Source organism: Mercurialis annua, linkage group LG4 (assembly GCF_937616625.2).
Source record: "Mercurialis annua linkage group LG4, ddMerAnnu1.2, whole genome shotgun sequence".
Lineage (NCBI taxonomy): Eukaryota > Viridiplantae > Streptophyta > Magnoliopsida > Malpighiales > Euphorbiaceae > Mercurialis > Mercurialis annua.
Window position 1 is genome coordinate 21632892 of NC_065573.1, and position 12572 is coordinate 21645463.

The window sequence follows — 12572 nt, forward strand, 5'->3', positions numbered from 1 at the left end:
GTCATCGTGAATACTGGAACCGATAAGTGAATGAAGGATCTCGAGAATCTGACGTCTAACCTTACGCGGGACATAATAGGACTTCTTAATACTAATTTTTCTCTTAGTTTTGAGAGAAATGGTCTAAGGGCGGAAGTTGAAAAACTCCACATCTAGCTTTTGGACATAAAGTCCTTTTACTCTATTCTGATGAGTAAGTTTTGTCATGCTATTAGTGTTAAGGTCCTTAAAAGAAATCCTGAAATTTATTTATTAGGAGTGGATTGATTGGACCTCGAGATTAATTTAGCTGAGGTCGTGAAGACGAAATTAGATAAAAAAAAACTGATGCTCTGGCAAAGGCTTCTTTGTCATAACTTGTATATTTTTTTCGTTCAGGTGAGTCTACACTTGTGTGATTGGTTGCTCGGCCCAAACACGCTACGCATGAGGGGGAGTATTGAAGTGGGAATACCACATTGGTTGTGTGTGTGAATGGACTTGTGTTTATATATTAGTTAGGCACCTTCACTTAATAACAATTAGTTTTAAGATGGAATTTAACAGAATCATATTATGATTCATTGCTCTTTCGCTTGGAATACTTGGTCTTACATTCTCCGCCTTAGTAAACATTACTTGGGTCTTGCCTTATTCGATTGATCTCTTTTACTTGCAGTGGAGCTCGTTGGCCGGGAATAATTATCGTGATTTTTGAAAGCTTATTTGGTTCTCTTGTGCTTGAGATTTATGAAAAGTTAGGAATAATTAAATTTTTTCGAGAAGACTTGATTATGGTGAATTTTTTAGTTTACAATTATATTTGTAGGGCGGTGTGTTTCTATACGTCTCATCATCTGAGCTTTCTTTTCTCTAAATTTCAACCCGCTGACTTTTGACGCTTTTCTCGCCGGGGAGGCGAGTGCACATGCTCGTCACCCCCCGGGCTCCGCCACTAGAGTATAAGTGAAGTAATACTTTAGCTTTTATCACCATTTATCATTTAGTCCGGATCTTCATAGATTCATGTTCATATGCGATTATTGCACAATTGAAGAATATAAAAATAATGAATTCTATATGAATATGGTTCAAAAATTCCTGTTTTGTTTAACAAAAAACTAAGCTTAACTAGAATCGTATCACAACATATAGGCCTGTATGGTAACCCTAAGAACTTAGTAGTTAGTACTATGTTATGAACTATGATCCAAATAAGTGCACCCTACAAAATTAATACAGCATTAATATTAAGGCCAGATAATTAATATGCATAGATTGATTCACAAATAATTTACTGGAAAAAGCTAAGGACCTGCATATAATATATATATAGCTGGCTTCATAAAGATTTTCTATTGCTACTACATATTGAAGCCGCTAGTATTAAAAATGTTAGTTGAATTGGTTGGCTATGTGTAAGGTTTTTGTTTTTACAACTAATTAATTATACAGTAACTTCTGTTATCTGCTATAAAAAGTGTAGTTGTTAGAATTCTAATTAAGACAGAATGCAAATTTAGGGTTTTCATTCAAGAACCACACTTGCTTTCAAATATGTTCTAAACTATTTATTAATTAACTAAATAAACTGTGGAAATAAAAATTCTCAATTATGATATCAGTTTAGATAGATTAAAAACAATTATGAAAAAAAATATTTTTCCCAGTAATTGTTGCTTTCATTCCTTTGAATATTGTTATTGAAATTAGTATATAGTTATTTTATTTTTCATAAAGTAAATTTTTTAGCGGACATTGTTGGGTACTTTTTATGATTTAGTTGCAAATAAAATTTTTGATTTTAACAATTTAAAATACCAAGTTCCAATTTTTATCAATTCCAAACGCATAATGAACTTTTGATATAATTTTGTTTATGTGAATACCAAAAATATTATAGAAATTTAAATTTTCCAACATCATCATCAGTAAATTTGCAATTCGAATTGTCAAAAATTAATAATTCATTTTTGACAAATGTTAAAATTAAATGTTGGTGGAACTTGTGATTTTTAATAACCTTATTTTTATCTTGCTGGAATGGATAAAAATGGCAAAATCAAAATAAATACAGAATTCTCCTTCTATGTTAACATATATGTATAAGAAAGTGCAACTGCGTGCTTCTTTTGCTAAAGAACGAGTGTTTTATCTCATCTAATATTTATACCATGCCATATTTATAATAAACTAATAAGTATTTGAGGTAGGATATTTTTTTATTATTAAATATTGCACATGACTAACGCATTATTGATTTTTACACAAATAATATAACGCAACAGTGATATTGTATTGTTTTTCCCGAAGAATAACAAACAAAATTATAAAAATACCCTCATTTTAATAAAGTGTCATGATATGATTGGTTTAGTACACGAATGACGTGGTGAACTTTTACCTAAGAATTTCTCTTCATGTAAATAGCATACAAATCTCAACAACAAAAACGGTTCATGTTATTGGGTTAGAAATAAATTTCAGAGAATTAACTCCATAGCTCCTTAATTTGTATACCTTCTCAAAGTTTATTGTCAAAGTAATTTTGAAAATTACTATTAATAAAATATATTACTTCATAATTAGTTTTTTCTTTTTATGAAAAGTAGAACATATAGTCTTTTTCTAGTAGTGGAAATAACTACAGATAGTATAATTTTTTTCATTTTTATATAGTTGTCAACTTTTTCTTATCCCAAATTTTTTATTTATTTTTGATAAATAATAAACCCTAAAACTAATTTTCCTATACTGTCTTTATTTAAAATCCAACAATAAACTAGTATTTATTGTTATCTATTGAAAAATAAAATAAAAATTTGTGACTATATTAATTAAGAGTATATAATGAAAAAAAAAAATTGTTAATTCTGATTTTTTAAAAGCCTAATTATAAAATTTAATTTTTTATAGATAGTTGTAGTTTAAACCAAATTTTTTATTTTTGTAACAATGTCTCAATTTCATTATTTTGTTGTAATTCTAGCCATTATTTTCAATCTTTCATCTCAACCATATGTAATTTCTTTATTTATTAATTATTTTTTAATCATTTTTAGCTTCAAACATTTTTTTTGCTTCAACCAGCAAAGATTAAAAAAATTAGAATTATATTTTAACATTATTTTCATTTCTTTTAGATTAGAAAAATTCAAAAAAAAAGTTTTCCTAGTTATGGAGTTAGTATATAGTTCAACTAAAAATTGAGAAAATTAAATAGATCAGAAAAAAATTGGTTAAAATTGCAGCAAAGTAATGGAATCGGTACAACATTATAAAAATTAAAATACTTGGTTTAAATTATAAAGTCATGCAAAAATTAGAATTTTTTATAATTTTTCCATTTTTTAAACTATATTATAGTAAAAAAGTAGACAACTCTATTAGGACGGAGAGTAGTATGTTTCAAGCCCTTATCATTGCTTAATTTGATTCAAAATAGACGGGTTCGCATATTTTTTCCGATTTAAATCAGTGATAAGAGTTTTTATAATCTTTCTTCAAAACTTATTAATCCATAAGACATAAAAAAAACCAATACAAAAATTCAAAATAATTATTACTTTTTTTGTCCAACTATAATTGTCCATTTTCATTTTTTTTTTAACTTTTTTTGTCTATTTTTAATAAGTAATAATTTTTTATAGTGTTCATGTTTAAGTTCAACTATTTAATATATTTATTTTAAATATTATGAAGATAATTATTACAAATATACATAGTTTTATATTTTTAATAAATTTTAACATACATGCTATACAAAAATAAAATTAACACTCCGTATATGTAAACTGTTAGGTAACAATGATCAAGTCAGCTCCTAATTTTAAGCTTTCAACTACAAATGTAAAATGTCATTAAATATGAAAAAATGATGTAACTATAAACAAAAAAAAAATTGAAACAAAAATAAAATTATTTAGCAAATAATGATCTTAAGTTGCTTTTATGTATGTTTATATTTTAAAGTTATGACATGAGTTCTTATTATATCACAATTAAAAGTGCAAAAAAAAAAAAATACACAGTTAGAATAAGAAACAGTATCCTCATCAATTAAAGTTTTATAAGAAAAACTATACATTAATTTTTGGGTTAATTCTATAAAAAATCACGATCTTTACACAAAATTTTATTTTAATCACAACCTTTAAAAGTTGGCATTTGAAGACACAACATTTTATTTTGTTTCAAATTTTTCTGATTAATCCTACATACTCTAACCGAAAGATACTAATATTTGGTGTCGATTTATAATTTGAGTTTTTAATTAATGGTTTATATAAAATCATGATCTTTCATTATTATTATTTCAAATCTATCATTTTAGTGTATTTTGTTTTACTAAATTCTTCATGTCGACTTTTAAAAGTCATGATTAAAATGAAATTCCGTATAAAGATCGTTATTTTTTTATGAAATTAACCCTTAATTTTTCTTCGGCTTCCCTTTTAGTCAGTATATGCTTTTTTGTTTGAAAGTTTTATTTTATTTTTTGTGAATATCTTTTAAATATATGTAATATTTAATTTAAATTAATGATAATTTTTTAATTTATTTTATTATTTACAATTAAATATTGATAATACTTTTGTTACTGCAAGTATGAAACTCTTATTAAGGTACATTTTTATATCTTAATAAAATGATATAACTTCAAAAATTAGTGTTGTCTAACAAAAAAATTGAAATCTTTATGAATTTTTGTACTTCAAATAATGCATTAATTTAATATTAATTATTTGGTCAATAATAAAAGGCCAAAGCATCTAATGTTTAGCTATTTTGCTAGTATACACTCATTACAAGAAATTCTGTATTTGACAATAAATACTTTTGCAGCTAATATTTTTGGTGCTAAAAGACATTTTGCAGCAATAATTTTGAAAATTGCTGCCATAAGTTAAGTTATAACAGCATTTTATAGCAAATTTTGTTGCCAATTACTTAAAACAATATTTTATTAGCAGCAACATACCACGATTTTTTTTGTTGCTATATGTTAATATTAACAATTTTAGCACCATTAGTAGCAAAAATATTTGCTGCTAATTTTAATATTTCTTGTAGTGACTAAATCCAAAAAAAATGTCTATGACGAATATTGTATTCTTTACACTAAACTTTGAATTCAAGTCTCAATAATTTGGAATAATTTGTAAATACAATATTTTAAAATGTATCTTTCCATAATTTTCCAATCTACACTAATAGCACACAAATTTATAAAATTATCCTACTACATATAAAAGTCTTATCTCATTTTCAAAAATTTACATAGCCACACCTCCTTCTCTACATTTTTTTTAAATTCTCTCTTTTTTTCGTTTGTATTTTTATTCGTCTTTTCCACTCGTTTTTTCGTTCATCTCTTCTGTTCGGTCTTCCGTTCGCGCTTTCGTTCGTCTATTTTCGGTGGATTTCTCGTCTCTTTCTGTTACTTTTTTGTTCGTCTCTTCCGTTATGCTTTTTTGTTCATCTCTTGCGTTCGCGCTATGGATTTATCGACATTGTTTTTAATTTTTTTTATAATTTTTAGATTTTTTGTGATGATTTAAATATTTTGTAAATAGATTATTGTAGTTCTATCATTTTTTGTTTATAAAATTTTTCTATTATTCATATAATTATTTTGTTTTTTTTGTTCATAAATTTGTTCTTTTATTTTGATGCTACTGATTTTGTAAAAATAAATTGATTTATGATGTATTTGTAGTGCTTTTATGGTGTATTTACGTTATAGTGTATTTCTGGTGTATTTCTGGTATTTTTCTGGTGTATTTGCAGTGTTTTTGTGGTATACACTATATAAACACTAAAAAAACTATAGTTACACTATATATACACCATAGTTACACTATAAAAATACTATAATTACATTAAAAAACATCATAAATAGACTACAAAAATACCATATTTATATTAAAAAATACGATAAAAAAACTTGAAATAAATTTCAAAAAAAAATTCAGTAAAAAAAAGCATAAATCAGTAAACAGGTGAAAAAGATATTTTAGAAATTAAAAAAAAATTGGTAAAAAAAATATAACTTGTAAATATATTTTAAAACAATATAAAATTAAAAATAAAATATTAAAAGTATACTTTAGAAAATTTCCTCCAATAATTTTCCTTTTCCAATATAAAGTTATTAATAAACGCTAAGAGTTCAAATTTGATTTACACTTTTAATTAAATTATTTACTTTTGAGATCAGCTTGTCATCGTGCCCTAAGGATCAAGAGCAAAATTGAACTTGTTTGAAGGATCCATAAATGTAGGGTCAACAATTTGTTAAAGAATTAATGCACAAAACCCCCCCCATTTTTGATATTTATTTAACATAATATTAAAGTTTAATCGGTTGATATTTGAATATAATAATATAGTACATCAATACTTAGTATCTATATCATTGTATAGTATATGATATTTTTCTCATTCAACTTCAAATATTGTAGCTGGAGGACATTAATTGTGAGATTAATTTCAAATTCCTATAAGATTTAAATCTGTAAGAAATCAAGTTATAGCATTCATGTGACCATTTATTGTTCTCAAAACTAAAGTATGAAATTAATTGCAGTCAAATTCGAAATTAATTTTCTTTTGATAAAAAATACTCCCTCCGTCCCATTTAAGAAGGGACATACCTCTTTTACACATAGATTAAGAAAATATTAATTACTCTTGGTTTTTCTTATTTTACCCCTATTAATTATTGTCTTGTAGTTTGTGTGAAGAGTATTAGCTTTAATTATAGAAAGAGAAAATAGGGGTATAAGAGAAAATTCCTTGTAAAATGGCACAAAATTCATGATTTGGCCTTCTTATGTGGGACAAAAAAAATTGAGATATGTCCCTTCTTAAACGGGACGGAGGGAGTAATTATTGAAAGGTCAGGAAGGTTCACATAATTTTGTTTTCAGGTACTTAATTTTGACCATCACTATATTTTATTTGTATTTCCTTTTGATTTGATTTATTTGGTAATTAAATTATAATTTTATCAACAACAAAAAAATTATCACTAAAAAAATATCAAATTAATTTTTAATTGATTATATATATATAAAATGTCAAAAACTGATAGCCACACGCGCATAATTTGACTAAAGATAAAGATCTCCTAATTAGACATATAGAAAAATGGTGTAAATGGGAGTTTTTCTTTATTTGAGAGATTTTTAGGCAGACTCAGTTTACCACATCATTTGTAAACTAGCCTATCATATTATAACACGTCATTAAAATAGTGGCATTATCGTAATTTTGTTTCTTACTTATTTACACTTTTGAATAGTAATATCACGGTAATGTCATTATTTTAATAACGTGTCATAATGTGATAGGTTTAGTGCATAAATGACATAGTGGACTGAGTCTACCTAAGAATCTTTTTTCTGTTTTTTTATGAAATGAGAGTTGTTTACCATAAATGAAATAGAAAAGAATTTATACAATGTTCCCCCTCAAAATTGGTCACAAGAAGAGAGACCAGTCTTGGATTTTAGTAATTGCAATCTATGTATGGATGAATGGAAGACATATGAGAAATATGAAGTCTGTTAACCTGAACTTGACCTATGATCAAATGAAAATGTATTGCATAATGTTTCATCCTAGAATTGGAGCAAATATTAGTATCACCAACATTATCGCAATAGACAATTATCGGATTTGTAAAATGGCAGTAAAATTCTCATTACCGACTAAACAAGCTTAGCTTGTTTATATAGCGTATAAAATATAAGAATGGGAATTAATAGTTAGCCCAACACACTCGGTTCACTTGATAATCGAACCTTTGAAGAGAGCTGGTGGTAATGGTTTTGTAAAACTGTCTACTAGTTGATTTGAAGATGTAATACAAAGTAAATAAATGAGACATGCTTGTAACTTCTAATGCACCAAATAGTAGTCAATCTCTATGTATTTGATGCGTTCATAAAAGACTATATTTTTAGAAATGTGCATTGCTGACTGGTTGTCGCAATAAAGAAAAATATGAGATGAATTGTTATGGTCCTGCAAATAGGATCTCGTCACAGGTTTATTATTCGGAAAATCTCGTCGATTTCCTTTATTTTTCTTGTTCTTCGATAAACCTATTTTTGAGATGATAATGGTGATTTGTTCAAGAGATCAACAATTCTCTTTTTTTTTAGTTTTTGACTGAATTATTAATTACTTTATTGAATATTTTTTCTCCTTTAAATAAAGAAGAATTTAACTACAGAAGGAAAAGAATCCCTACTTAGTAAGGATTTCTAATAAACATAAATAATACTTCCTAAATAATAGAAAACAAAATACTTTCTAATTAAAAGTTTAGATTTTAGCAAACAAAATAGGAACTTTATTATTACAGCTGTATTACTACAGCTGGTCATAACATTACTCCCTTCTTCGACTAAGAGCTTGTCCTCAAACTCGACCCAATCTAGTATTCGGATCAGGAGGTTTCCTCTTCCTCCGGGTCATATAATAAGATGCAAAAAAGTCTCTTACATTTATGTTCTGGAGAGTAAAGTGCATCACAATTAAAACATTGCCCTCTTGCCCGTCGTTCTGACATCTCAGCTTTGCTCAAAAGCTTAATTGGTGGTGCAATAACCTCACTTCTTATGTTGGAAGCTGATTCAAAATTGTTGCCTTGTATTTTCTGTTCTTGGCTGCTTGCAAAAGTAGGGGCTGCTCCTAACTGTTTTGAGTTTGTTAAGATTAGTGGTCGCCCTACACTGAGTCCCTCTCGGCTCAGCTGCATCTTTCTCTCAAAAGCTCATGCTAGGTTCATTGCAGTGACCAGATTTGGCGGAGATTGCATTTCCACATCCATCCGCAAGGTTTCAGTTAGCCCAGCAGTAAACAAATTCACTTGCTCCTCTGAATGAACAGAAGTTGCTCTACCCAACAAGGTCTGAAATTGGCGTTGATATTCCTCAACTGTTCCCGTTTGTTTGAGATTAACTAATTTCCCTAATGGGTTGCTGCTCAGAGGAGGTCCAAATCGCAGCAAACAATAATTTTTAAATTCAGCCCATGTAAGTGTTGGTTCCTCCTGCTCGACCCGATAGTACCATAACTGCGCTTCGTCCGTCGTGTGGAATGCTGCCAGCCGTACCTTTTCCCTCTCTTCAATCCTTTGATTATTAAAAAATTGTTCGCAACGATATAACCAGCCTAGAGGATCTCCCGTCCCATTATATGAGGGAAATTCCAGTTTAGTATATCTATGAACATAATTATTGCCTAGAGTTGTAACTTGTACGACTCGGTCTTCTTATTTGCATCGAAGGGTCTTTATTATTGATGTTGTCGCTGTTTCTTTAATCTTATTACTGATATGAAATTTCATTAATTTTTGAAGCTCCCTAATGCTATCTTTTATGTCGCGCACATCTTGTTGCGTTTCTGAAACTTTGTGTTCCAGCTCTTGCATCCTAGCAGTCAATTGGTTATTTTCACCCATGACGATCTGCTCTGACACCAAGTTGTTATGGTCCCGCGAATAGGAACTCGTCACAGGTCTATTACTCGGAAAATCTCGTCGATTTCTCTTATTTTTCCTGTTCTTCGATAAACCTATTTTTAAGATGATAACGGTGACTTGTTCAAGAGATAACCAACTCTCCTTTTCTTTAGTTTTTGACTGAATTAATGATTACTTTATTGAATATTTCTTCTCTATTAAATAGAAAAGAATTTAACTATAAAAGAAAAAGAATCCCTACTTAGGAAGGATTTCTAATAAGCATAAATAATACTTCCTAAATAATAGAAAACAAAATACTTTCTAATTAAAAGTCTAGATTTTAGCAAACAAAATAGGAACTTTATTATTGCAGTTGTATTACTACAGCTGCTCATAACATGAATATGGAAATCCAATATTATGAAGAAGGTATAGCAGTCATTGCTAGGGGTGGGCAAAGTTTTAAAAAAAACAGACCAAATCGACCAAACCGGTGAATTTCGGTCGGTTTGGTTCGGTGATAAATTTCCATTCGATCGTTCGGTTAAAAGAATATAAATTTTTGCTTGTCGGTTAACGATTCGGTTAACAATTTAAAATTTATACTTTAACCAAACCGACCAAAAACTTAAAATTTTGAATGCTTATTATGAAAAGTAGGCTGATATTTTGTTTGAATTTAATTCTTGCTGTGATATATTGTTTGGATTTGTGAGAAAATGCTTGATTTCTTTCTAATTTTCATAGGATTAAATTATTTGAATTTGTGAAAAAAATTAATTGATCTTTAAAGCATATGTAATTGAAAAAGCCCATAAAAGCTCATAAATAGCCCATTTAACTGAACCGACCGAAAAAAATTCGGTCGAAACAGATTCGGTCAATGTTATTTGTTCCGTCGGTTCGGTCAAAAATATTACAACATTCGGTTTGGTCGGTTTAGCCATTTTTTGGATCGGTTTTGACCGAACCGACCGAATGCTCACCCCCATTGAACTTCACATGTAGGTGGTGCTAAAGCTTTATGCTCAACTTTAGATGAACTTCTGATAATTGTTTGCTTTTTGGACTTCCATAAATCAAGGAGGAATCATGAAAGACATAGATAATAGTCACAGATATCCTAGTGCCTCAGCATGTGGCCCAATCAGAATTTGAGAATGTTGTAAGAACCAAGGAAGAAGTTACAACAAATAAAATGTCATGCCCAAGAAGAGATTTTAAATATCTCATAGATGGCGCACAACTTGCAAATGAACTTATGTGGGTTTATCCACAAACTGGAAATGTTGTTGAACAATAAAGGAAATAGTTGGCCTTGTAATACATGGGTAATATGAATTTGTAAATGTCTGATCTTATAGTACATAAGTGTATCAGTTTGCCAATAAGCCTTCTATAAACAGAAATTTCAAGCAAAGGATCACTAGTGTATTGAGGTTATTTAATGGTAGGAGTGATAGGAGTAGAACTTGGCTTGCATCCTAAGAATGCAGTACCATGTTATAGATAAAGGGTATACTTCCTTTGATAAAGATTGATTCCTTTAGCTGAACAAGCAACCTCAAGTCCTAAAAAGAAATCTAAAATCCCAAAATCTTTGATTTTGAAATAGTCATAAAAAAAGAATTCGACTGATTCAATTTTGAAATATTACTGCCAGCAAGTATCATATTATCAACATACACTAGCAAGGCAGTGAAAGAACTAGATGATTCCTTAATAAAGAAACTAGAATCTCCATTAGCCCGATAAAACCCTTATTGAGCTAAAGTATATGTGAGTTTTACATTTCATTCGTTGCTGGCTTATTTAAAGCCATAAAAAGACTTCTGAACCAAACAAACATGATTAGGAGAAGTACCTTGTAATCCAGGTGGTTGTTTCATATAAATTTCTTCATGAAGATCACTATGAAGAAAGACATTATTGATGTCTAGATGATAAAGATGTCACTATTTTGAGGCCGTAATAGCAAGTAACAATCTAACATTAGTCATTTTGGCTATTAGAGAAAATGTATCTAAGTAATCAAAGCCAACTTGTTGATTATAACCTTTTGCCATCAATTTTACCTTGTATCTTTCAGTAATTCTATATGGATTATGTTTTACCTTCTATCCTCATTTGCAACCAATGGCCTTTTTTTTAGGAGGTAGAGAAGAAAGAATTTAAGTGTTAATTAGTTTTTAAAGTTGAGAGTTCAGTATTTATTACTTATTGCCAACTAGTGCAATTCTTAAGTTAAAAAATGGATGTAATTTGTACAGAAAATACTCTATGAGATTCAGAAAGATATTGGTATGAAAGAACAAAATTAATTGAATGTGGGGTGGTTAAAATAGTAGAAGCAATAGACTTCCAGAAACAGACTTCCACATCCATCCTACATGTTTGAAATCCTTCCAGAAAGGGATCAAAGAATCATTACATAGACAAATACTGTTTGTCTGCCTTACAATTGCTAGAAGAGAACTTGCAGGTATACATCGACTCTTGCATTGCGATGCGAGTGTCCAAACCAAAATTCTTAGGAACAAACCTCGTCCGGAACGCGTGTGTGGGAGAAATAAGGATGGAAGAAACAATTTATCTTCGTAATATAAACTGTTTATTTGCTACAAACTACGTGTTATGTGTTCAAAGTTAACCCTGAATTTCATGCATATGCATCTCACACGTCTCATGCATCCAACATCATAAAAATCATGTACTAACCCCATATGGATGCAGACATTAAAGAAGCTCATGCAACTGCTTTCTGATTAGCACCGCCAGACCATCGGTTTAAGTTGTACAGTCGATATGTAAGGACCAAACAAATCCCGTTTGAACCAGTTAAGGGATGAGGTCATAAATTCAGTCAACAGACAGACAGATGAAATGAATCAGTGGTTCATGGAAAATGCATGACTTCTTAGAACCAGCCAAGAAATATCTGAGTCTAGGAACCAAAGGCGAATTTTGTTGCTCAAGACTAGAAAAAAATACTAGAAATAATTCATTCGAATTGGAGCTAAAGTCACGGATCTACCTGCCAATGAGCAGGAACGGCTCACAAGTGTCCAGAGCGAAGGGCAACGCCAAGCATAGATAAAAAAAATGGAGACATGGA